This window comes from Pelodiscus sinensis, chromosome 5 (genome assembly GCF_049634645.1).
Source record: "Pelodiscus sinensis isolate JC-2024 chromosome 5, ASM4963464v1, whole genome shotgun sequence".
Lineage (NCBI taxonomy): Eukaryota > Metazoa > Chordata > Testudines > Trionychidae > Pelodiscus > Pelodiscus sinensis.
Window position 1 is genome coordinate 30,613,806 of NC_134715.1, and position 26,275 is coordinate 30,640,080.

At 38.5% G+C, this 26,275-nt stretch overlaps 1 long non-coding RNA gene across 1 annotated transcript in view; it reads left to right on the forward strand.

The window, feature by feature from the left end:
* The first annotated feature begins 21,109 nt into the window (after positions 1 to 21,109).
* The window catches only part of LOC142829404 (uncharacterized), an 83,265-nt gene continuing 78,099 nt past the window's right edge, over positions 21,110 to 26,275 (forward strand). Inside the window, exon 1 of the long non-coding RNA XR_012903800.1 lies at positions 21,110 to 21,199. This is a non-coding gene — a long non-coding RNA (uncharacterized LOC142829404). The remainder of the gene's footprint in view (positions 21,200 to 26,275) is intronic.

A 26,275-nucleotide genomic window follows, 5' to 3' on the forward strand; every position in this document is an offset into this window, starting at 1 on the left:
AGGACCTCTGCAATATTCAGAGCATAGAATCTACTATGGTTATCTAAAGGGTATGTCTACACTTGCACCCTAGTTCGAACTAGGGATGCAAATGTAGGCATTCGAAATAGTCAGTGAAGCGGGGATTTAAATATCCCACGCTTCATTAGCATAATCTCGCCGGCAAGTTACTCCGATCAACAGCTGTTTTGAAAGTGAAAGTGCGCGCTGGGACGCGTTAGTTCGAACCAAACCCCTTGGTTTGAACTAACATTACTCCTCATTTTTGAGATCATGCTAGTTACTAATGTTACTCTTCAGTTTTGAGATCATACATTAGTGAGATCATGCTATTTAATCCCCACTTCATTGACTATTTCGAATGCCTACATTTGCATCTCTAGTTCTAAGTAGGGTGCAAGTGTAGACATACCCTAATAGTTGTTTGTAGTGAGTTGGCTGTGTCTCAGTATTTTCAGTTGTAGCTGATGGCACCATGAACATTTTGTATTTCAAGCACTCTAGAACACCACTTTCTGCTCAATGGATGTAATTAAAAAGAGCTTTTTGACAGCTAATCAAACTTTACATTGAAGGTCCATTGATTGCTGTTGCTGTTGTTTTAAATTCTACAAGGTAAAACATCCACAGAGAAGTCACTCAAAATGTACAAACTGAGCAATTTTAGTACAATTATCAAGGCAGCTGTAAGTGACTGATGGGGGGGAGGGGGACAGCTGCTGTTTAGAACTCTGTGAACCCTGGATTCCAACCTAACCAACCTTCCAGACCCATTAAAAAATGAGTGCATTACAAAAATATAGAAAGGTAACCTTCTATGCCCATACAAAAATTAGTGTATTACAAGAATATAGAAAAAATTGCCATCTGTCACACTTGCCCAACACATTGTGCCTTAAAGTGAAATGTAACTAATGAAGCTTTAATACCTTTAATCTCTCATTATAAATAAAATGGTTGATCTTTTATCTTTCTGCACTGTCATTTAAATACATTATCATTGACATAAATGCAAATCCTTTGCTATATTGTTGAATGTTGCATTTGGACCAATGTTGGTTTAACTCATTTGTACTCTATGAGATTTTTAAACTTGGTCGCAGTCTCGCCTGGGTAAGCTGGTGACAGGCCACAAGATGATTTGTTTATTTAAGTAGCCATAGGCATGGGGCTTTGAAGTTCCCATTGGCTGTGGTTCACCATTTCCTGCCAAAGGGAGCTGTGGCATGTTCCATGCCATGTCTCACAGTTTCCCTTGGCTGGAAGCAGCCAATGAGAGCTGTAAGGTTCTGTGCCTATGGATCCTATGTGCCACCCAAGTTTGAAAACCCGATCATAATATGAACCATAAGAAATAGGCTAAAGCTTAAATTTGACTGTAGTGTTTGTAAATTAATTGGAAAACATATCTGCAGCCATAGTATTTTTAATTTACTAGTTGCATCAGATAAATATTTGCAGTATTTAAGATATTTCCTATAGTAACTAGAGTAATGAATATCGGAATACTAAAGACACTCTCTCTTTTTAGGTCAAATTTACAAATATTTAAGAACAGAAAATTACAACACTTTTTAAAGTAAAACTGTACCTCACTAGTCACACTGTTAAAATGTACATTCAGTCAAAAAATGTCAGTTTCTTCCCACCTTTCGGGTATGTGTGTGGAAATATCCTACCATTGTTCTGTAATGAAGGCATCTATTGCTTAAGGCTTAATTATTTTTTTCCAAATATACAATAGTACAGAATATTTCCTAACATATTAAATGTTTTAATAAATAAGTAAAACAAACCACAGATGTCAAAACAGATGAAGAAATACTATTTTGTAGCAATTTATTGTTATTGTATTATTATTATTTTATTATTTATTTATTTATTATGTCTTTAAATTGTATTTGTTCAATGCTAGCTTTAATTGTCAAAACTCAGTAATTTGCATTGGGTGTCTATGTCCTTACTGAAATAAGGATGTACAATCTTGCTTGTATGGGATGGCAAATCATAAATTGCTTGAGCCATTGAAAAACAATAAACTGAACATGTTACAAGAGGAACCAGTGCCTTTCATTGGTATTGCTTCTTTCAAGATGACAGGAGACTCAAGAGGCCTGAGAATTCTTACTTGTGCGAGTTTGTGACTAATAGGTGGTTTGATGTGACAAGGGCAAGCTGTCTAGGGAAATTGAAGCATCTTTAAGCTCAATAGCCTTTGTGTCTCATTCTTTTGTAGGTTATTGTTGTGAGGCCTGTGGGGACCCCTTTTACAGTGTGCATTCACAGACAATATGCGATCAGCAAATTCTATGTAGTTTTACTGTTGTTATTGATCAGCTGCCATTCCATACACTGGCTAATTTGCTTGTTAGCAGTAATTTTAAAAGATAGCTATAGTTTTCGTCTACCCAACTCCTATAAGTATTTTCTGTCTAATTAAAAGAATTTTTGACACCAAAAATCTCTTCTGCTTTTAGGAAAGCACAGACAATACATGCTATCATTTCTTCTTTTCTTAATCTGAAGAGTACTGTGAGGGAAGGGAAGGACACTCCTCTTCAATAACTGTTATTAAAGCATTCAAATTTAGAAACCACCAACCTGCAAGAGGCTGAGTAATAGGTACTTTATCTGTGATGCATAATAAATGCATTAAACATGCTAACATGTAATATCTTCTATAAATCATAGAAAGATAACCTCACATCTTTCGTTGGGCAACATCACAAGATCTTTACTTATTTATATGAGTGAGAGCGAGAGAAAGGGAAGACCTTATCCCTGTGCCTCAGTGGGTGTCCAAATTCAGGACAAACTGCTGAGAAATAGGACAGACTCCCCGCAAACCGGTTATTGTTCTCACATTAGATTGTACCAACACAGTAACAAAAGTAAACTTCTGTCTCACCACATTGGTGAACAAAAAGTCAAAATACAGTCTGCTTAGACATTCCAGCCCTTGTCTCACCAGCCACACACTGGGCTCTATGATGAGTGGTTACTGAAAACTAATTTAAGCAAATAAGGTGTCCTTTTAATCCCAAGAAATCAGACACTTAGCCAGGTCAATATATAACTCAGCTCTTATCATGTTGATACCAATTCTTTAGTAACTAACTTTTATAGGCTTTGCTATGTGCCTGGAAATTTACTGACTCTGTTTATGGAAAGTTACTAGTCTAAAATGTAGTCTGTGGTTACAAGAGCCTATCACAAGTCCTTACATGACTTGATGACTCATAGAGGGCCCCTATTACCCAGATTCTTGCTGAGGTGTCCATAGGACGAGATGTCTGTGTGAAATAAATTTCTTCTATGGCCTTTTGTGTGAATGTCCTTGATGGGCCATCAAAAAGTAGTTGTTTGGCCTTTATGTAAATTTTACCTGGTGGGTCTCACCCAGGAATACAATACGTATGCATGATACCAGTACACAGCCAAAATTTATAACTTAAGATATAAAAATGAAACATGCATATAAATAGTATAATCATACTTAGCAAATCATAACTTTTCCATTTCATACTTTGTACAAGATTTGTTGCAATTGTATAATAATTCCAATATCAATTATATAAATGGGCACATTCAGCTCTGCAGCATCACAGACCCTTAATGGGTAAATTTCAAAATGGCTGGCTTTTAGATTTGGATAAATATCCCTTAGTTTGAATGTTCATATGAATGTAGCCAAACTCCTTTAATCTGAAAATTGGATTACATAATTAGTCTTTATCATGGGGTTCAAGAATTCTTAGGTTATGCATCCCTAAAAATATACCGTAGTAAACCACCTTTCTTGCATTATTGCAGATCTTCCAGAATCAACACATGGCATATTTTTATATTTAAAGTTGACTTTCTCTCCCCAAAATTTGAGTTCAGTTCAGTTTGAATAGTTTGGGTTATGCAATATAATACAATCAGTTCACTAATCCTTCAAACAAATATATTGCACACACTCAAATATTAAAATCTGATGGCTACAATAGGCCTTATTGAAAATCAACTTGAATGCTTGAAAAGAATTACTACTAGTAGTAGTCATCCATCAGACTTGAGAGACTATGGGTATGTGCCCCTGAGAAGGAAAGACTTTCCTCACCTGGTTTTATGGCAGCCGCAAACATTATGGAAGAGACCCACTCAAGACACAATGTCTGCCCCATTTAAAGGTGAAATCTCAACCCTTTATGCTTTGCCTTCTGCAAGCTCTTTTCTCCTCTGCAAGGATGGATTGCTGCTTCTCATAATTCCAGAGACTTTTGTTAAGCTTGTTTACAAAGGTTGTGGTCTTGAGTGTGATCTTCCCATTTATCCACATTCATGTCCATTTCTTTGAAGTCTTGCTTACAATCATCCTCTATATGACCAGTGTCAACACACTGAAATATGCGTCACAACAGACATTGATTTTGTTATCCTTTACAAAGGTTGACAGAGCTGCACTGGAGATCAGGTGTGGGCAACTTCTGGCCCACAGATTGCATTCAGGTTTAGCTGCTCTCAGGCTGCAAGATGGTATGTTTACTGGGTGTCAGCAGGCACAGACCTGTAGCTCCCAGTTGGCATGGTTCAATGTTCCCGGCCAATGGGAGCTGTGGGAAGTGGTGACCTGGCTTGCAGGTTCCCCACCTCTGCTGTAGATGGTGTTCTTCTGTTGCTCCCACTTCAGTGGACACTATCACAATTGTTGAGGGTTTTTTGTAGCATGTTAAGAACACAATTATGTAGCAAATTGGCACATGTGCATCATTAGTGTAATGAAATACCCCGCTACTGCTTTTCTATTATTGTTTTCAGTCCTGGACCAGAAAACTTCCTCCCCTGCACCTCAGAAAAATGATTCAAGAAAACATCTGTGACCACAAGAATTGAACATGGTTGAAATGTTCAATTCAGATACAAATCTCTGGAATTTGTCATCTACTGCAATCTAGCTCTGTATCAGTCTTAGACCCTCTGGTTAAAATCTTGTTGATTTGCCATGGTTTCCCTAGATGCCATTTTCCACAGATTTACCTTGGACTGATACAATTTTATTTGTTGGGTATTCTACGACAGAATGTTGTACATGGTAGGGTTACATATTGTCAAAGCTTAAAGTGGAAACTAATGATAGTCTGAGTGACCAGCATAAACGATGTTTTACATGAAATTTGTAATAATCATCAGCAGATAACAAGAAATCACTCTGCTCTGTTGTATTACTAGCAAGACTTGAATTACTAATGCAAATGTCAGATTCACTCCAAATGTTCTATGATGACTTTACACCTTTTTCTAAACAAGCCTTTCAAAAAGATTAACCATCCAATGGAAGATTCTCATAAGAAAAGTCAAAAGCTTTCAAAAGGAGTGTTTTAACCTCTTCCATTTAGAGAAGCAATTCTCAAAGTCTGTCTGATATTATCCTGTAAGTAGCCAGCCGTTTGGCAATATAATCAGGATTGGAACTCACTCCTGTGGATTTTTGGATATTTCAGGAGAACTGCTAAATACAGAAGGAATAATTGTATACCCTTCTGAGAGCTAAATAAATGTTAATTAATTAAAGCTGTTGATTAATCACAGTTAAGTTCATGCAATTAACTCCAAATAATTAATTGTGATTAGTAATGCAGTTATACAACAGAAATCCAGTTTAAATTTATTAAATAATTTGGATGCTTTTCTACATTTTCAAATATATTGATTTATATTGCAACCCGGGTTACAAAGTGTACAATGCTCACTTAATATTTTTATTACAAATATTTACACTGTAAAAATGATAAAAAGCATCTTTGAGCTTACCTCATACAAGTACTGTAGTGCAAACTCTTTATCATAAAAGCACAACTTACAAATGTAGATTTCTTTTTTTGTTACATAACTGCACTCAAAAACAAAACAATATACAACATTACAATCTATAATTATTGGTCCTACTTCTTGTTCAGCCTTTCACTAGGACAAACAAGTTTATCCACATTTATGGAAGATAATGCTGCCCACATTTTGTTTACAATGCTATCTGTAAGTGAGACCAGGTGTTTGCATAGCACTTTTGTAGCTGGTGTTGCAATATATTTATGTGCCAGATATATTAAACCTTCAAATGCCCCAACATACGTCGGCCATCATTCCAGATCACATGCTTCTGTGCTGGTGATACTCATTTAAAAAAAATGTGTTAATTTAATTTGTGACTGAACTCCATGGTGAAGAATTGTGCGTCTCCTGTTCTGTTTTATCCATATTCTACCATGTTTCATGTGACAACATCAGTGACAAAATGCAAGAAGGTTTTTTAAAATTGCTACAGCACTTGACCCAAAATTTAAGAATCTAAAGTGCCATCCAATATCTGAGAGGGATCAGATGTGGAGCATGCTTTCAGAAGTTTAGAAGAGCAACACCTCATTGTGGAAACTACAGAACGAAACCACGAAAAAAGAAAATCAACCTTCCGTTGATGGCTTCTGACTCAAATGATGAACATGAAATCAAACTTATTTGCCCGAGAGATTGTTTGAACAAGAAGTAGGACTGAATGGACATGTACGTGCTAAAGTTTTTGAATGCATGTTTTTTAATGGTTATTTTTGGTACATAATTCTGCATTTGTAAATCCAACTTACATGATAGATTCCATTGCATTACTTGTATTAGGTGAATTGAAAAAAATATAGTTTCTTTCTTTTTTTTTAAAGTGTAAGTATTTGTAAGCAAAAATAAATTTAAAGTGAGCACTCTGCACTTTGTATTCTTTATTCTAATTGAAATCAATATATAGGTTGAACCTGTCTGCCCAGCAACATCCGTGGTCTGGCATGATTTTAGTTAGCCAGATGTCCACTTATCATGGTTGTGGCCAAGTTTCTCATGGTCCTACAAAGTTTGTTTACGGTCACCAGTCCTGGCTCAATGTTCTGTGCTATTATTTAGCTCTAATTTACCCCAAATATCTTCTAAGAGCCCAGTAAGCAGTGGATTGCTTCTAGACAATATTGACCTCCTCTGGTTTGGCAAATTCTCTGGTTTGGTAACGGTCAGGTCTCAAGGGTACCAGACTAGAGAGGGTCAGTCTGTATTTGGAAATGTAGAAAACATCCACAAATATTTAAATAAATGGTGTTCTATTATTGTTTAATAGGGCGATTAATCCCAATTAATTTTTTAATTGCTTAACAGGTTTAGCATTAATACTTTTGGGGGCTAGAACATGACATTGCAAAACTGCCTAGTGCAAGGTTCAGTGCCTTGTTGCACTAGCCCTAGAGCAACCTGGAAGAGACATTGTGATTTGGAGGCTTTAGAGAGTCTGTTTACCTCTCACACAACTATCTGTAATGTATCATCTAGTCCCTGCACAGCTGTGCTACCTGGGACAGAATTCAGACCTTAATTTGTGTCCTTTATTCACACACACCTCCTGAGAAACAGTTGCCTTTTGCACTGGGATTTCGGTCACAATGAACTTCAGAATTGTAAAAAAGAAAAAAGGTAATCCCCCAACCCACCTACTGGAAAGAGACCTTGTTTGACTAGTTGCATTCTTGACTTTTAAATTATTTGTACCTTTAGACTGCCTAATTTGAAAAAAAATACAATGTTTAAAATATCCCCAAAACCAAACTAAACAAGATAAACAAAAACAATCAGATATGGACATTTAATTTTTCTTTCACTACTGAGTGTTGCACTTTTGTAGTTGCTTTAAAATCAGCAGCAGCTGCTTTGACTTGTTTGTGCTTCAATCAGCAAATTCAGGAAGAAATTGCCAAGTGGAAGAGTGGTATCCAGATGCTTCCTTTGCTTTTACTAAAACTGGAAGCAAAAGATCATGCTAAAAGCTTTGCAATCTTTTCCCCAACTCTACCTGTCAGATATTGCAGTTTCTCTGCAAAGGGGTTTTATGAGGCCATTGTAAAATTATCCATGAGACAGTCATCTCCTCACAGGGTTATTGTATTATACCCGCTTTACTGACATAAGCTTCCTCATTGGTTCCTAAATCCACAGCCTCTATGGACACTAGTGACATTCTGTCCAGGTACAATATTAATAGAGCTCAGAGTATTTTGACTATTCAGTGAGCATTCAAATATTATGGAAAATCATTAGGTTTAGGTGAGCTCTTGAGTAGGTATCTGACGTGCAGAATTTTACTTTTTGAGAAAATAAGATTTTCTGGATTTTACAAGTAGCATTGGTGCCTACATTATTCATTCCAGAACCCATTTATTAAATACATTGATACTTCAGTTATGTGTAAAGGCTGTGTTAATTGTAAATGTTACTGTGGATTGTCTAGAAATGATTTGACAGTGCCAATGTTTTTTGCCGTAATAATTTTAAACAATTAAAATATATGGTGGTTATAATTTTTGTTGGATTTTGGCCATGCATTTCTCAATGCCTAAAATTTTGAGGCAACACACAAAGATTTGCCCAACACAAGTCCTGTTAAAGTCAATGAGTCAAGGTGCTCATAACGTATGTAATTCTTTGGCTTTCTTATGCTCAATAGCTTTAGAGATTTTATCCATACAGGTGTCTCAGATTACTCTAAGCGCAGGTTCACCTTCATCTTTCCATTCTGTGCTTCATATCTAGTTTAATGAGTTACAATATGGCTGATTTCATTGCATATGTGCCCAATAAGTGACTCAACATAGTCAGAAGTCCCTTCCTTCCCAGTAATAGGTATTAGAATGAACTGTCACTGCTTGATTGCCTGATCCAGACCCAAACAACCTGTGAGTTCTAACTGGAAGACTGGGGTGAAGCCACAGTAGACAATGTAGCACCAATAAGAAAGAATTCAAATCCAGGAGAGCATAAGAGAGATTCACAGGAACCTGAAAGGACTGTAAACCTACATTTGTGGAAGCAGGAGTTGTAGAAAAAAGAAACCAAAGTAAGCAATAGTTATGGGCCTGGCGCTTGAACCAAAGTAAGCAATAGTTATATTTTATATTATGAATAATAGACAGGCTATGTCTAAAGCAGATGTTTGCCTGCAAGTCAGACCTGCTAGCACTGCTAAAAGTACATGAAATATGAAACTATAGTCTGCCAGGACAGTACAAGGACATCCTAACTTAGTACATAACAAAATAGTTTAAAACAACGAGTGAAAACATAACACCAGGTAGTAAATGTTTTGAAGAAAAGTACAAGAGGATGTACCAAATGTGTAATTAATCCTGACTTTACTGTATCACTGTTCTGACCTACTGCAGGAGTTTAAAACTTTGTAATTGTATTCTGTACATTAAGAAATATCATTCAAGTGTACAGTTTGTATGAAAAATGCTATACAAAATGAATTTGTATAAATTGGAAACAAAGTTTAAATTGCCAAATGATAGTCTTCAGACCAAACTTAACATCCCCAAAGTTCAAAGAGGTTTGGCTCCTCTGATCTGGTTAAGATCCATCTGCTATTAATCTATTCTGTGTGGGGTTTTTTTTTTTGTTCTTATCAGACTTTTGACTATAAATTCAGGTTTGGAACCAAATCCTAATTAATTAAAATAAGTGTTGAAATTCCTGTTGACAATAATGAGGCTAGGAATTGATCAGAGGTGCATGGAACCTGCATCACTCTTGGTTGATGTTGATTACAGTATGTAAATGATGTGTTAGCCAAGAGTTTGCCTTCTCTATGTAGTAAGTAAAATCAACCATAGGACAGTTGCTCTCATGTATATACTGAACATGCTTACCCGTTATTTTTGGGCATTTGGTTTAACCATATTTTTTTTTCTTTTTGCTTTTGCTGGGTGTCAAATAAACCCTAAATCCTGCACTGAAGCTTAGCAAAGCACTTATTCAACATTAGCTATGGACCAAGACCTGAAAGGTCAGGTCTAGCTTGCAACACTAAAAGTGTGAGGAAATTTGGACACAATATTCTGGTTTTATGCAGCCTTATGGAGATGAACCAAAGCCAAAACTTGAGACCATATCTAATGCCTCCAAAGTTCAAAGAGTTCAGATCCATTTTTCTGGTTAGGTGCCATCTGCTCTTAATCAATTCATTTTTTTGTTCTTATCAGACTCCATAAATCTAAGTTGCAGTGGCAATTTCAAAGAACTAAATTATAACTAATTGGTTCTTCAGGTTGCCTTACAAGCATATTAAATTTAGATACACAAACTTGCTTACATGCGAAACGTTTTGCTATTTTTCCTCAAGGGGCTGTCATAATTCTACTTTGTTTTCTTTTCCATACAACTAATAAAGGGAAACCATTTTTAAGTTCCTGGTCATTAAGCTGTCGGGAAATCAATAAGGATGTATGTCTTTTTGTTGATCAGATTTAAGAAGAATTAAAACTGAAACCTTCATAATGACTTTTTCAATCTCCTACCATAAGTAGATTTAAAAAAAAGCACCCAGCGATGGAGTATTTTCAACATCCATATGAAGACTTATAAAATGTTTTTCTTATTGCTGTGTGTAGTATTATAGGCACCACAGTGAATGAAGTAGTGTGCAATATTAAAATTGCTAGCAAAACTTAGCTGAAGTGATGTTTGACACGTTTTGTAACAGATACACTAATCATCTCCTAGGAGCCATCACTGTTACAACTAACCCCAGAGCTGTAAAATGAGCTGTAAAATGGATTTGATGTTAGAATATTACAAGTTCTGTCATTATGGGTAAGATTAACTATATAGCCTGGTAAAGGTCTATTGCTCTTTGTGATGCAGTGATGTATAAGACAAGAAACCGCTTAGTAATTATAGCTGACTTAGTGGAAATAAAGGGGCAGAAAAAGGGGCACATTGGAATAATTATGAGTAATGGAGAGACAAATGCTTTGAGCAAGGTAATAGGAAGATAACGATTTCGTGGGAACAGATGATAGAAAGGGTTAAGTCCCAAATAAGTTAGAGGCATTAATTCTGGAATAAAGTTATAATTTATTTCTGTCCAGCTGAGTGGTAAATGAGGACTTTGATCTGTGAGATTTCTCTCCAGAGCTCTTTGTAAGTTTCTTGTACAGAGTTACGTATGCACTTTATTGTCATCTATGCCTTTGGGATGTAAACATGCACATTTTCAGGCTTTAAGGCAGCGGCTCATTGTGCATGGCATGATAGGTTCCTGGATGGGATTTTATTCAGTTTCTTGTGAGGTCTAGTTACAGGTGCATCTCTTATAAGAAATGTCCTGTCATTTTTATTGGTTTCATTTATACAGAAGACTTACCTAGCATTGCCCAGGTGCTTCAGGGCAAGGGGTTGGCATTGTGGGAGATTCAGGAGTCAGGATAGGGGGCTAGGGATGTGTGGGAGGGGTGCAAGAGTGAGGGTTGGGGGACGAGGAGGGGATCAGGACAGTGGTGGGGCTGCAGAAATCAGGCAGGAAGTTGAGAGGAGGAGGAGTTCACAGGAGTGGGAGGGGAGCTAAGAGCAGAAGGTGAGGGTGGCTGGCCACTGGCTTCTACCCAGTGGTGGCCAGGACAGTGAAGACCTCATACTAGGGATGTTAAGGACTAGTTGACTATCTGATAAGTAAATGCTTATTGGACAGTCAGTCAACTAGTTGACTAGTCAATTCCCTCCCCCACCTTGCTGCCTCTATCAGATAGAGGCAGCAAAGCGGGGGGGACAAGGAGTAGTTCAAAGGGGCAGTGCTGCACAGCTGTTCCCCAGCACAGCTGTGCGGTTCTGCCCCTTTGAAATGCCGCTTCGGCATTTCAAAACGGCAGTGCCACAGAGCTGATCCCAGGATCAGCTGTGCGGCACTGCTGTGCATTGAGCCTGGGGGCCAGGTGGGGAGTCCCCAGCTGGCCCTGGGTTCCACTGAAATGCTGTGTGGAGCCTGGGATCAGCTGGAGAGTCCCCAGCTGACCTCCGCTCCACATGGCATTTCAAATCGGCAGCACAGCATGGATCCCGCTGACCCCAGGCTCCATGGTGTGCTGCTGCTTTGAAATATACAAGAGCCCCCGCTAGGGACTCTTTTGTATTTCAAAGCTGGCACACTGCATGCAGCCCGGAGTCAGCGTGACTTCCCGCTGGTCCCAGGCTGCACGTAGAGTTCCTCACCCCTAGTGGGGGCTCGACTAGTAAAATAACGGATAGTTAATATCCCTACCTCACACCCAACCTACCAGCTTCTCCCAGAGTTGGTCTGTAGTGGGAGGGGGCCACACATCCCTCCTACTGTTTTGTCCCCCGGTCCCGGTCCAAGGAGAAAAGGGAGGTGTGCAGGTCGGCCCCAGCAGTGGTCCCTGGGCCCAGTCCAGAGGGAGTAGGGCGGGGGGGGGGGGCATGCAGGCCTACCAGGTGGCAGGCTTGCTGGATGGACTGGAAGGACTGTGTTTGGAGGGCTGTTATCCTCACAAAATCACTGGGAATTAGGAAGAATCTAATATACCCATTTTAGAGGTGGGTAACTGAGACATGGAGACAATGTCTTGGGGAAAGGTTACATAAGAAGTCTGTGGCAGACCAGGAAATTGAATCTGAATCTCCTAAGTGCCAGACAACTGTGCCAACTGCTGAATCATCCGTTCCCATCAGCAGATCTAGGAAAAGCAGCAGATCATCCATGTACTCCAGAGATCTGAACTGATGCTGGCCGAAGAGTCCCTGTGGCAAGAGAGAGAGGGTGCCATGAGACAAGGCTGGAAGGTTTGCTGTGAGGAAGACCTAAACAAAGGAGAGGCTGAGCACTGTAAGACAGGGCTACTCAGCATGCAGCCCGTGGGCCATTTGTTTGCGGCCCACAGTGCAGTTTGGGTTTATGTGGAGCTCAACACGTGTCAATATAATGGTCTCCTGTTGATATGCGTTGTAGTAGTTAAATTCCTGAACTGCCATTGCTCATTAAAAGTGCTGTCATATAGGTGGAAATTGGGTAAATATTGCATTTTATTAATAACAGCAGAACTGATTTAAATGGGGCCTGCATGTTGTGTAGTCTTGCCTTAATCTTTGTATTCATGACTGTCAGTGTGAAATAAGCTATTTGCATATATTTGCATATATATTTGCACGTAGATACAACCATGCTCAAGTGGTGGCCCTCAGCCTGTGGTGTATCATTGTGGCTCCTGGAGCTTCCAAAGTTGAGTAGCCCTGTTGTAAGAGGTGACTCTGGAAAGCAGAGCAGTTTGACATTTGAAAGCAGACACCGATGTTAAAGGACTAGGGGCTGGAATAAAAGAAGGCCAGAACAAGGGGTATGTATAGCCTGCTGATTCAATGGGTGCACAATAGTAGACTGCCAAACATCCCAAACATAGCAGTACCCTCTATCCCAGCATCACAACCCCAATCCCACTTTGGTGCAAAGGAAAGGCAAAAAGTAGGGAGATGGAGAGCAAACCTGGCTACCACACACTCTGCAATGGTAGCTCCCTGTGCCAGTGGGCTGGGCCCAGCTCTGCCCTCTGGAGAGAAGGGTGGTTGGCCAAACCTGCATTTGCATCAGGCTGCAATGCCCAAAGTGGAAAGCTGGGCCTTCCCTTGTGGAGCATAAGCTGGCATATTGGGGTAGTGTATAGCTAGCTTGTTTGCTCTTCAGCCCCACTTTCTGGGACCTCCCCTTACCATAGGGCCAGGAGAATCAAGTCTGCATGTTCATTACATCCTTGGTTTCATGAATTCTGTGGGTACAATTGCACCTGTGAACCCACATGAAGTCTGCCCTCGGCCAAGACTTCCCTAGGTGTTAACTAGTGACAGTGAGGAAAAAGTCCTGCAACCAAGGAGAAAGACTTAGAAAGGAAGCTCTATCTTGGGGAAAAGTGGAGCTACACCTTAGAGAGGGGAGATAGGTGGATAGGATCACAACTGAGAGCTTTTACCTAACATAGAGTCTGAGTGGAAGCGGAGATGGTCGTTTCATTTTGAATTTGTTTGAGACTTTGGCTTACTCTGGAAGAGGGGGAGGACTTTTACTCTCTCTAGTCTAGAGGTTCAAAGCACCTTAATAACACCAGATTACGCAAGTATTCAAGGATGAGGGGAAACTGAGGCACTTATGTTGGGAAATGTGAGGAACAGTTCCAACATAAAAAGTGGGTTTCAAATTTCTACTTTGTTGACGGAAATCCTGCTTGATTTATACATTATATATAATGTTGGTGTGTTTAAGTAGTGGGTCTACATATGCTGGGTATAGTTCTGTATCCAATATGTAAAGCTGCAAAACAAGTTCACATGAATTCAGGAATACTGGCTTAAATATTAACCTGATTCTGTAGATCCTGTCTGAAACTCGTATCCAGTTACTCAATTAATTAGTTGTGGTCATTAACCACAAAGGAGAACGTTTGTATGTTTGTGTACTAATAACTTGGACACTATAAGAGCTACCACAACCAAACTTTGCATGGGATAACCTTTCATCCAGGAGAAAATTTTAAGGGACTGTGAGAGGGAAGAGATGAGAGACCGATGTCTCTCCCTGGGGTTGCATGGAGCTTGGCAGTGTGGGGAGAAGTGGCTTCCCGGGGGAAGCGGCGGGGCCAGTCACTCACTAAGACCGGCGGAGGGACAAGGAAACGGAGGGTGGGCACTTGGCTCCCTTCCCGCTCCCTCCCCTCATGCTCCTCACCTCAGTTATATCAACTGTCAACTTATATTTCAACAGCGTATAGGGGATTAAAGGCAGCACAGCATTATCTCTGCTTAACCATATAAATGACATTCATATGTTAGGTCTCTGCTCTTAATTGAATTTTTGCTTCTTTATTTAGAAACAAAGACCTCTTGAAAAGATTAAATTGGTCCTTAAGCAACAACATATTCTCAGACTCATTCCTCTTATTCTTTCCTCTTGCTGGCTGTGTATATTATGGGATATGTCACAGTGGTTGGTGTGATAATGTGATTCGTTCATCTTCATGTGGTACACATACATAACTTATGAGTGGGAAAGCCACAAATGTGTGGTGCGGATGGAAAAATTAGCCTAAACAAATTCTATTATGATAGACTCCAATGATGCAATTAGCTTTAGCTGTTGAAGAACAGGATTAGTTTGAGAATATGAACATATTCCAAAAATGTAGCACCCCATAAACCATGACAGAACTATGAAGATTGTTTCTTAATCAGCGAGACACTTTACCAATCTCTCAATTATTTTGCAGTATCTATGTCTTCTTTAATTGTTTTGTAAAGCAGCTTCTTGTGGTATCCAATATTTTAATGACATACGTGTTGCTGAAGGAGTGCTAAAAAAGCGCACAGGGAGGAAAAGGGTATTGCAGAAGAGCAAATTGAATTCTTTGCATCTGTCTTCAGTGCCGAGGATATGAGGCCAATTCTCACCCTTGAGGCATTCTCTTTAGTTGACAAATCTGAGGAACTGTCTCTGATTGTGGTGTCCCCAAAGGTTTTTTTTTAACAAATGGATAAATTAGACAGTTATAAACCACCAGGCCTAGATGGCATTCATCTAAGTAAATCAAATGTGAAATTGCAGAACTACTAACTACTATGGCACCTATCATTTAAATCATTCTGTGAACCAGCTGACTGCAAGACAGATTATATAATACCATTTTTAATATAAAAAGGTTCCAGGTGTGACCCTGGCAATTATAGGCTGGTAAGACTAATTTCATTCCCTGGCAAAGTAGTTAGAACTACAGTAGAGTATAGACTTATGTGATTAATCTGAACATAAAATGTTCAGGAAGAGTCAACATGGCTTTTGTAAAGTGAAATCATGCCTCACCAATGTATTAGAATTTTTTGAGGTACTCTATGATGTTGACAGACCCAATGCCAGCTCATTTAATGTAAAATGCTGGCTTCCTATGGAAGACCACAAAGAAGACCTCCTGGCACCAAATAAGCCATTGAAAAATATCAAAGAACAAAGACTTCATTAATTGCTTCCCCGATATGTAGGAAGAGGACACATGCATGAGAATTTGTCCCATCAGCATAAACTCTGGGGTGAAAGGAAATAAAAATCCTTGACAAGAAGAAACTGGATTTTTTTTTAGGTTGCTTGGCCTTTGGGAGGAACAGGGAACGAGCAAAAGATTGCTGGTGCTTGGCCTGGGTTAGCACATATAGAGTTTGCATGTCGTAGAAACTTCTACCACCATATGGAATGTAAGACTGTAACTCATTTGGGTGTGTCTGTTTTACCTGCTCTAACCTTTTAAACATCTCTTATTTCTTTTTCTTGTTAATAAAGCTTTCGTTATTCATTATAAAAGTAACTGCAGGTGTTGTCTTTGGTGTAGGATCCAAAGTGCAATGATCTGAGGGAAGGGACTAGTCTTTTTGGACTGAACCTAACCTGAATATTATTGTGAATTATTTTCATTTTGGTGTAAGAAACTATCTATCAGAAAGACAATCTTACTTGAATGATGAGACACACAGTCCCATCAGGCACTTCACCTGTGGTTCCATGTTAAAGCTGTTACAGTACTTGAGGAATTCACAAGTTTTAGTTGAAGTGGGAGTATACCGCTCACAATCTATTTGGGATTTGTGCATTGCTTCTGAATAGTCTGTTCCGAGGTTGGCACTCATGGTGCAGTACCATTCCAAATATTGTTGAGCCTGTCAGGTTCATGTTGACGAGGGTGACATCTTCATGTTGATGAGGGTGTAGATCAATAATTGGTTAAGAATAGGATAGGATATTGGGCTAGATGGATGATTGGTCTGACCCAGTATGTCTATTATTATAGTCCTGTTAATCTATATATTTGAAAAGAACAAGAAGCATTAAAAAAAAGACCATAAGAACAGCCATATTAAGTCAGATCAAAGGTCCTTCTAGCCCAATATCCTGTCTTCCGATAGTGGCCAATGCCAGATGCCCTAGAGGGAGTGAACAGTACAGGTAATCATCAAGTGATCCCTCTTCTGTTATCGATTTCCAGACTCTGACAAACAGAGGCTAGGGACACCATACCTACCCATCCTGAATAATAACCATGGATGGACCTAACCTCCATGAATTTATCTAATTCTTTTTTTAACCCTGTTAAAGTCCTGGTCTTTCCAACATCCTCTGGCAAGGAGTTCCAATGGTTAACTGTGTGCTGCATGAAGAAAAACTTCCTTTTGTTTGTTTTAAACTTGCTGCCTATTAATTTCATTTGGTGACCCCCTAGTTCTTATGTTATGGGAACAAGTAAATAATTTTTCTGTATTTACTTTTTCCACACCAGTCTTGATTTTATAGACCTCTACCATATCCCCCGTTAGCCTGCTCTTTCTCTAAGCTGAAAAGTTGTAGTCTTTTTAATCTCTCTTCATATGGGATCCATTCCAAACCCCTAATCATTTTTGTTGCACTTGTCGGAACTTTTTCCAATGCCAATATTTCTTTTTTGAGATGGGGAGACCACATATGTATGCAGTATTCAAGATGTGGGCATACCATGAATTTATATAGAGGCAATACGATATTCTGTCTTATTCTCTATCCCTTTTTAAATTATTCCTAACATTTTTGTTTGCTTTTTTGACTGCTGCTGCACAATCAATGGATGTTTTCATAGAACTATCCACAGTGACTCCAAGATCTCTCTCTTGTGTAGTTGTAGCTAAATTAGTCCCCATCATTTTGTATGTATAGTTGGGATTATTTTTTCCAATGTGCATAACTTTATATTTATCAACATTAAATTTCATTTGCCATTTTGTTGCCCAGTCTTTTTTAAGCTCTTCACAGACTGCTTTGGTTTTAACTATCTTGAGCAGTTAAGTATCATCTGCAAATTTTGCCACTTTACTGTTTACCCCTTTCTCCAGATCATTCATAAATAGGTTGAATAGGATTGGTCCCAGTACAAATCCTTGGGGGACACCACTAATTACCTCTCTCCATCCTGAACACTTAACATTTATTCCTACCCTTTGTCTCGTGTCTTTTAACCAACTATCAATCCATGAAAGGCCCTTCCCTCTTATCCCACAAGAACTCGCTTTACTTAAGAGCCATTGGTGAGGGATCTTGTCAAAGGCTTTCTGGAAATCTAGGTACACTATATCCACTGCATCCCCCTTGTCCATATGCTTGTTGACCTCTTCAAAGAACTTTAGTAAATTAGTAAGGCATGATTTCCCTTTACAGAAACCATCTTGACTTTTCCCCAACAAATTTCAGTGTGTTGATCTATGTGTCTGAGAAGTTTATTTTTTTTATAGTTTCAACTAGTTTGCCCAATACTGATGTTAGACTTATCAGTCTGTATTTGCCAGGATCACCTCTAGAGCTCTTTTTAAATATTGGCCTTATATTAGCTATCTTCCAGTCACTAGGTACAGAAACTGATTTAAAGGATAGGTTACAACCACAGTTAATAGTTCTGCAATTTTACATTTGAGTTCTATCAGAACTCTTGGTTGAATGCCATTTGCTCCCAGTGACCTGTTACTGTTAAGTTTATCAATTTTTTCCAAATCCTCCTCTAATAACACTTCAGTCTGGGACAATTCCTCAGATTTGTCATCTAAAAAGAAAGGCTCAGTTATGGGAATCTCCCTAACATCCTTAGACATGAAGATCAAAGCAAAGAATTCATTTAGTTTCTCCGCAATGACCTTATCGTCTTTGAGTGCTCCTTTAGCATCAAGATTGTCCAGTGGCTCCATTGGTTGTTTAGCAAGCTTCCTGCTCCTGATGTACTTAAAAACATTTTGCTATTACTTTTTGAGTTTTTGACTAGCTGTTCTTCAAACTCCTTTTGGTTTTTCTTATTATATTTTTACACTTAATTTGACAGCGTTTATGATCCTTTCTATTTTCCTCAGTAGGATTTAACTTCCATTTTTTTATACAATGCCTTTATAAACAATGCCTTTTAAATAAGTAACAATAACTAAAAACCTGGAGTGGTCATTGTCCGTAATGAAGCTTAGATTGCAAGGCTTTGTTAATAGACTCTGCTGTAGAAAGCTATTTGGAACTTGTTTTTTTTTATTTTATACAATGTTATGCAATCATTTATAGTTTGAAAGATTATATTCCCATTTCAATACCAAAAGTTCCCATTAGAGTTAAATGTGAACTTTTATAAAATAATTTGGATCCTTCATTCATATGTATATATGTAATTTAAGTGAGTGAAGAATTATTCCTGATTTAAATCAGGATAAGTGAGGAAATTGCAGCCATAAAATTTAGATTTTATTTAGATTTAATATTTCACACCTGCAATATCTTCACTTATCCTGGTGTAAATCAGGAATAACTCCACTTCACTCACTTAAATTATACCAGAATAAGATAAGTGTATGAATATAATAGGGCTTGGAATAACCGTCCCTTTACTGTTCATTGCTAAGTCACTAAACCATGTGGGTAGTTCTGGCAAATATTAGTATACACCCAGATTTTTTCACATGTAATTAAAATATTGAAGGTGCCCTGCTGTGGTAATTTACACCCAGTTTACAGAGTGATGGACTTTGAGTATGCAGACATCTAATTCCCTCTCTGTAATGGACTGTCATCTGATCTACAAGCATAATCTTTTTGTAATGCAGTGTATGGTTGTTAAAGGTTAATTGAGAGCAATTGACTAATAAGTTATTTTGCTATTGCAAACAGGTGGCACTCATTTGAGTAAATGCAATACAGAAAAAGCTGGAGACAGGAAAGTAAAGATGAGGTTTATATTTGGAACCAGTGATTTAAGCTGGTCTCTGGTGTTAACCTTTATATTAAGCCATGATGAGTAGAGCTGGTTGTGAATGTTCCGAGGACATTTTTTTTTGTTAGAAAATACCAGTTTGTTGAAAGCAAAAGCTTTTGTGGAAATGTATGGTTTTGACAAATTTTACAGGGAAGGTTTATCAGGTCCCAGATGGAATTTCTGGAGAGAGACCACCCTCCCTATTATCTGCTTCCCAGAATAGCTGGTGACTAGCTCATCCACCTGAGATGTGGAAGTCCGTGTGTGTGTGTGTGTCTGCCTGTGTCTGGTCCAATGAATACTGAATTAATTTGTACAAAGCAAAATAGCTCCAACAGGAGAGATTAAGATTTTATAGCCTCATAGAATTGGGCAGAGCAAGGACTTGAACTTGTCTCTTCTCCAGCCAGAGTGAGAGCTGTAATCATCAATTGGTGTCTGTTCTGAAGTGCCTCTCTTGCTATTGTATGTATCCTGCAGTGCACACCCCTATTCCCCCAAGAATCAAGAGGTCTCAGTTTTGTCTCACTGAAGGATGAAGACATATTTCAAAACCTCTTTTTGTGAAATAACATTCTTTATTTTCCAGCCAGCCCTAGTAATGGGTCATATCAAAAAGCCTAGGTAGCTAGTTTTATTGCAGACTTCTTCAGAGCAAAACATGTTTAAAGGAGAATATTATTTTAGAATGACTCTGTCACTAATGATTTGGCACCTGAGAAAAGTTAAGAGGGATGATTTAAAAATAATTGAAACTTCACAAGTCAAACACAGTTCACAATATTTTATTGTTCGTAAAAGGGATCTTATCTGTTGCTCTGTCACTGTGAAAACACTAATTGGTCATACTGTGGATTTCAGCAAGTCTTGAATTCAAAATCAGTATCAATATCAAACATCAAAGTCTAGAGTACTTTTGACTATTAATTTTTAACCAAGATTACTGCCAAAAATCAAACCAGATCATCTCAGTCCATCTTTAATATTGATTCATGGGCTGACATTGGCCAATGGCAACTCTTCAAGTGACTTCTGTACATACCCACTATTAGGAGGTAAGCCTGTGGTACAGATACAAGTTGGAAGCTATGTCTTTTGAGGCACCTGCATACTCTTCCCCTCAGTCTCCTTGAGCATGTCTACGCTATGGAGAAGATTGACCATCTGGAGGTCGATCTCCTAGTGCTTAATTTAGAGGGTCTAATATAGACCCCCAAATCAAATGCTGAAAGCATCCACTACTCATATTGCTATTTAGCTGAAGGAGGCATCAATGTTGTCTCTAATTTTTTTCAGCCATGTGCAGAATACATTTTGTTATACGCACAAGGGCATGTGAGGATGTGCACCACGGGTAGAAAAATATGCTCTCAGTTGTTGCTGGCTGTGGACACTCTGCTAATCAGCTGAGCAGTATTTGAATATCTCCTGGGCAGCTGCCCAAACAGTTTACAGGGGACACTGCTAAACACCAACAGGAAGATGGAGGAGATGGTGACAAGACTAAAGAGAGAAGCTGAAGGGTTTTTAAAGTGCTGAAACACAAATAGGATATGTCTCCTCAGGTAATCAAGATAGCATGTCACCTCTGTCAAAACTATGGTGAACAAGTAATTGCTTCTTTCGAATTGCATTCAACAGGAGTCTTAACTTCCTATTCACTATTTAATGTTGCCAATATTAAGGTTTGTTGCAGAATTAGTTGTGCAATTAGCCCGAATGAATTATTTTATCAAAGTGATTTGTGTGTTGGTCAAGTTACTTTAAGGCCTCTGTGTTTTTTTTTTTATTCATAGGATCTAAATTTGCAGTTGAATAATTATTTGGGTATGCTTCTTTTTCTGTGTTGTGGATTTAAGTTCTCCAGAATTTTTAAATGCACGGGCAATGATACATGAAAATGTCTTTGACTATATTTAGTGCATTATTTCAAACCCAAATAAGAATTCTAGGTATAATTTATATGTCATCTTTCATTATAGACTATAGAAACTGGAAGCCTGGAACACAGCAGATACCATTAGTACGTGAAAGGTTTAATGTATATTTTCTGAGTAATAAACAGCTATTTAATTTTATTTAAAAATGCCCAAAGATGTGTGACAAATAATCCCACAATAATTTAGAAAAAAGACTTCCAATTATAATGCCTTTACAATGAAACCATTCTAATTAATATAAAATTAAGAGGAAATCTCCATTTAATGCATCAAAATGAGGTAGCAAAAGTAAGGCAGTAAACAAAAGTAAGGAAGCAAAAAAAAAAAAAGAAATATGCCTATTTAATCTCAGAAATAGGGTATTTGTATCAGAAGTGATGAGATGGTATATTTGAAGTTTCTTTACATTTTCTGGGTAGTGGTGTTTGCATGCACACTTCATTTGATTTGCATTTTTCTGACATTCCCTTTGAAGACATCACAGAATTGCTCTCAAAAATTCCTTTTGTAAAACCCTTGGAACTTGAGCCTCAGTCTTTATGCAATACACACAAGATTTGACTTTTCTATGCCAGCTACCAGCTTCTTTGCAGCTGTGATAGGAAGCTGGAAGTTTGAGTTGGAAAGCCAGTTCAGGGCACAGATGCTGGGAAATGGTAGCTTTAATTCTTCTGGGACACCCATGCATAGATGGGCACACAACCCAGACTGAGTTGAGGTTATTCAGAGACCCCTCTCCTCCTCAGGAGAGATGGTAATCTAAGTTTGAAAGAGCATTGCATTGTTTACTGCCAGCCTGTCCTTTTCTACTAGCTAATGATTTTAAAAAGCTGAGAAGTCTGTCTAGTTACTGGATGGTCTTTTTTTGAGAATAGAGCCACTGGAAAGGCTTTTTTAAAGTGAGCCCATAGAATGCAATAGTGTCATAAGCAAAATTCTCCCCAAATTATATTCTCCCTGAACTAATTTAAACATGACTGGGGTCCCTCAGCATGCCAAGTATTTCATTTATGGCCATACCTTGATAGCATTTATTTTGCATCCGTAATAGATAAACATGTCAGCCCTAGTCTTAGTGAGTTGCACCATTTTTAGGGCAAGTGTTTTTCAAGGCTTTATTGTCAGAGCAATTTTAAAAATGCTTGTCCCAGAAGCCAGATTGTGGAATATATATAGTGGCCTACACTGTGCAACCACACTTCCCAACCTGAGAACCAGAAAGCAGTATGATTCCTGCTGTTCCCTGCTGCACTGGGAGGGAGAGTAGGCAGTCATTAACCATTGTACAGCTGGGGCTGGAGAGAGATAGGCCATTTGGATCTATTGTGGGGAACTGTGCCTCCTCTTCAGCTTCTATCTGCAGAGAATAGCCACAGACAGGAACCCATTCCTTTTAAGTGACTGAATGTGCAAGGTAAATTGCCCAGTGAAACTATTTCCACCATTGAACTAAAATTTTGGGAAGGGGAAGATAACATCATTCCCTGTATCTCTGTGTTGTTTTACATGTATGTGTTGTGACAGGCCCAGGGCAGCTGGCTACAATAGTTTGGTGGAGGGCTAATATACTGGGAACTGGGTAAATAGATTTCTGTTCCCTGAATGAACTGGCTACATAATCAAGGAAGACACCTTGGGACAATTAAGAGCTTTCCTGAAGCAACAGGCTAATCAGGGCACCTGCAGCTCATTAATGCCTGCTGGGGCTAGTTTAAAAGTCTTCTCCTCAGGAAAGGCAGAGGAGAGGAGAGAAGTCAAGGGCTGAGAATAAGAAGAGGTGTGTTACTGAGGAGCTGAGGTCTGCTAGGAGGGATGAGTAGTACAGGATCTTTTGAAAAAGGGTTGTTTAGATGTGTCTCTTTTGGAAAAAACAAAAATCCCTTTTCAAAAGATCCTGTACTACTCATCCAGGAGTATGGGATCTTTTGAAAAAGGGTTTTTTTCTTTAAGAGCCACATCCAGACAGCACTTTCACTTTTGAAAAATCCTTTTTTGAAAAAGTGCTTGGATTCCATTATGCAAATGAAGAGTGGAATATTTAAATCCCTGTTTCATTTGCACTTTTGATTGGCCTAATTAACATCCCTCTTTCGACAGAGGGATGTAGTTTAGACATACCCTTAGGGTCCCTGGGCCGGAACCTGGAGTAAAGGATGGGCCTGGGTTCTCCCCAACTCTTCCTATGCCACTACAGAATCTCCCCTAAGAGGGGAGACCAGGGCTATGGAGGGATTTTCAGCCCCAAATTGTGGATTTGCATATGATAAGTATGGCTCAGTAGGCTCCTAGAAAAAGAGGAGGTTGTGTGGGGGGTCAAGGTGAGCCTCTGAGACATACGATATTGGCAAAGAAGCACAGGACTCTCAGGGCATGGACAGAGCATTGCTACAATGTATACACAGAGCTAATAAACTTTTATGCATATCTGTGAACAAAATGCTTTTATTTTTTTTAAAAACTGATAATTATTGGTAAGGGTGTATGTGGCATTTTATTAAAATGTGGGTCTACAAACACAGACTCTCCCTTCAAATAATGGAACTCCTAAGCACTCCAAATAAAGTTAATAAGTACTAAGCAATACTAGACCTAAATATCCAGGTCTCCTAAATTGATATGCAAACTTTGGTGGTGCCAACAACAGCTGCTTTATTAAAGCTATTTTGATCATCTATTAAGGGCTTAGTGTCTTAACCCCTTTTCTGGATCATCTTTCTGTGGTTACTCTCACAGTAAATAGTACTTGTTTTTTTAAAAGGTTCAGGGATGCAACTTGGTTTGAATTCCTTATTTATATTTTCTAAACTTTTTGAAATTCCAAAATTGGACAGAAAAGCATTTAAAGATTCTTTCCTCCCTCTTATCCCCCACCCATAGATTTCCAGCCCGTGGTAGGGGCATGCATACTGAAAATCCAGTATTTTGTGAGGTTATTGATCATTTCTAGTCTTGGACAGATCCAAGAACTGTAGCTATGGGTGATGGAACTGATTTTTGTACAACTTTTCAGAAACTCTGAAAAGTGAATTTTGTGTTTTGAATGACAGTTCACATCTTTTTTTTTTTTTTTTTTAAACTGTACCTTTTGCCTGTTATTCCTGGAGCACTAAAGCCTTGACAAAAAGGTCTAACACAATAGTCAGTGATTATAATTTGGGTCCTAATTTGTTTTCTTTTTATCTTTTATACTGCAGTATCTGCCCTGTTGCTTAAATGCTTTAATTGTTTGAGGATATTCTTGGTGGTATTCTCAGTTCCCAAGGCAAGACTGTGACTGTTTAATTTAGTCAATTTCTAATTATTCACAGCCTATTGAGAATTAATACTTACTTCTGGAGCCTAGTTCTTGTTTACAACATTATATCTGACTGATATAACTATCCTGGAGAAGCATGTTGCCCTCTTTTGAACTAAGCAGTTAGCTTAAAAAATTGTGGTCCAATAGGTTGTCCAAATTAGGCAGAGAAATTGGTGACAATCAATTATTTCTTCTATGGAGGATTTATTTTAAAAAATGAACCTAGTGCCATATCTATGAACACTGAAAGAATCAAGTAGCAGAAACAACTTATTTTGCTCGCAATGCCAAAACAGTTTTTCCATGCACCCCTGACTTAAAAACCTCTCCCCCAGTTTCTTCCCTGATTAGCCACTGTGCTTTCAGCTGCTTCTTCAGGCTATCTGTTTCTCCCTCTGGTAAGATGTATTCTGCCTTTTTTATATAAACACTCACTTCTACCCAAAACAATACTCAACAAAGTCCCTCCATCCTCTCAGTCCAAAACCTGGGTGTGTTTATATGACTCTTGTGTTAAGGATGTGTGTGTATAGCGTGGTTTGTAATAAACCTGTTCTGACAGTCATGTTAATTGAAGGGTGCATTTATAAGCTGTGTCTCAGAGGTTTGTGATCCATGCATATGAGTACCTCTCTGCATAATAATATCTTTTGCTTTGAGCACTGCAGTATAAATTCCCTGAACAAGTGAATGATTTGATTTTGATGTGGCACAGTTGATTCAAGGTCATCTTAAGGATTTCATTGTCAGAATGGACCAGGACAGATTTCTAACCTGTAATGGCTGTAAGTAATGGTTGGTTGGCAAAGAGGAGAGATGGGATAAAATTCTAGGGAATACTTTAAACAAACTGCATAAGGATTTAAATGTAGAACTAGCATGGACTGGAAATGTATTGCTAAATCCCTTCCCTGAAAAACCACATTCACCTATAGATTCTTAAAAGCTCCTAATTTAGCTGATTAATTCCATTGATGATAGTCTGACAAATGAGCACCAAACACTGGAAAATACTAGACACAATTCACTGCTGTGTTAAACCACTGTGACTCCCCTGACTTCACACTGGTGCTAAAATGGCGTAACTGAGTTGGGAATCAGGCCTGTGGGGCCTACCATGTTGACACCATATTATAATGTTGAAGGTCTTGTTGGTCTTCATATCCTACTTCAGTTTGTTTGACAGCCTGATGAATTGATGGGTTTGTTTGTTTTTCCTGTTTAGCACAGTGCTTTTCCTAGCGAGGTAAATAACAGGAGGCCCAATATAAATTTCACATGTCTTTAGTGTGATTGTTTAGGGCTATGGTGAATTCTCCACATTAAGGGTATTTATTGATGCTTATTCTTGGGTAAACCAGACTCCATTCTCAAACATCACCATAGCCTCTTCTCTCCTTCCC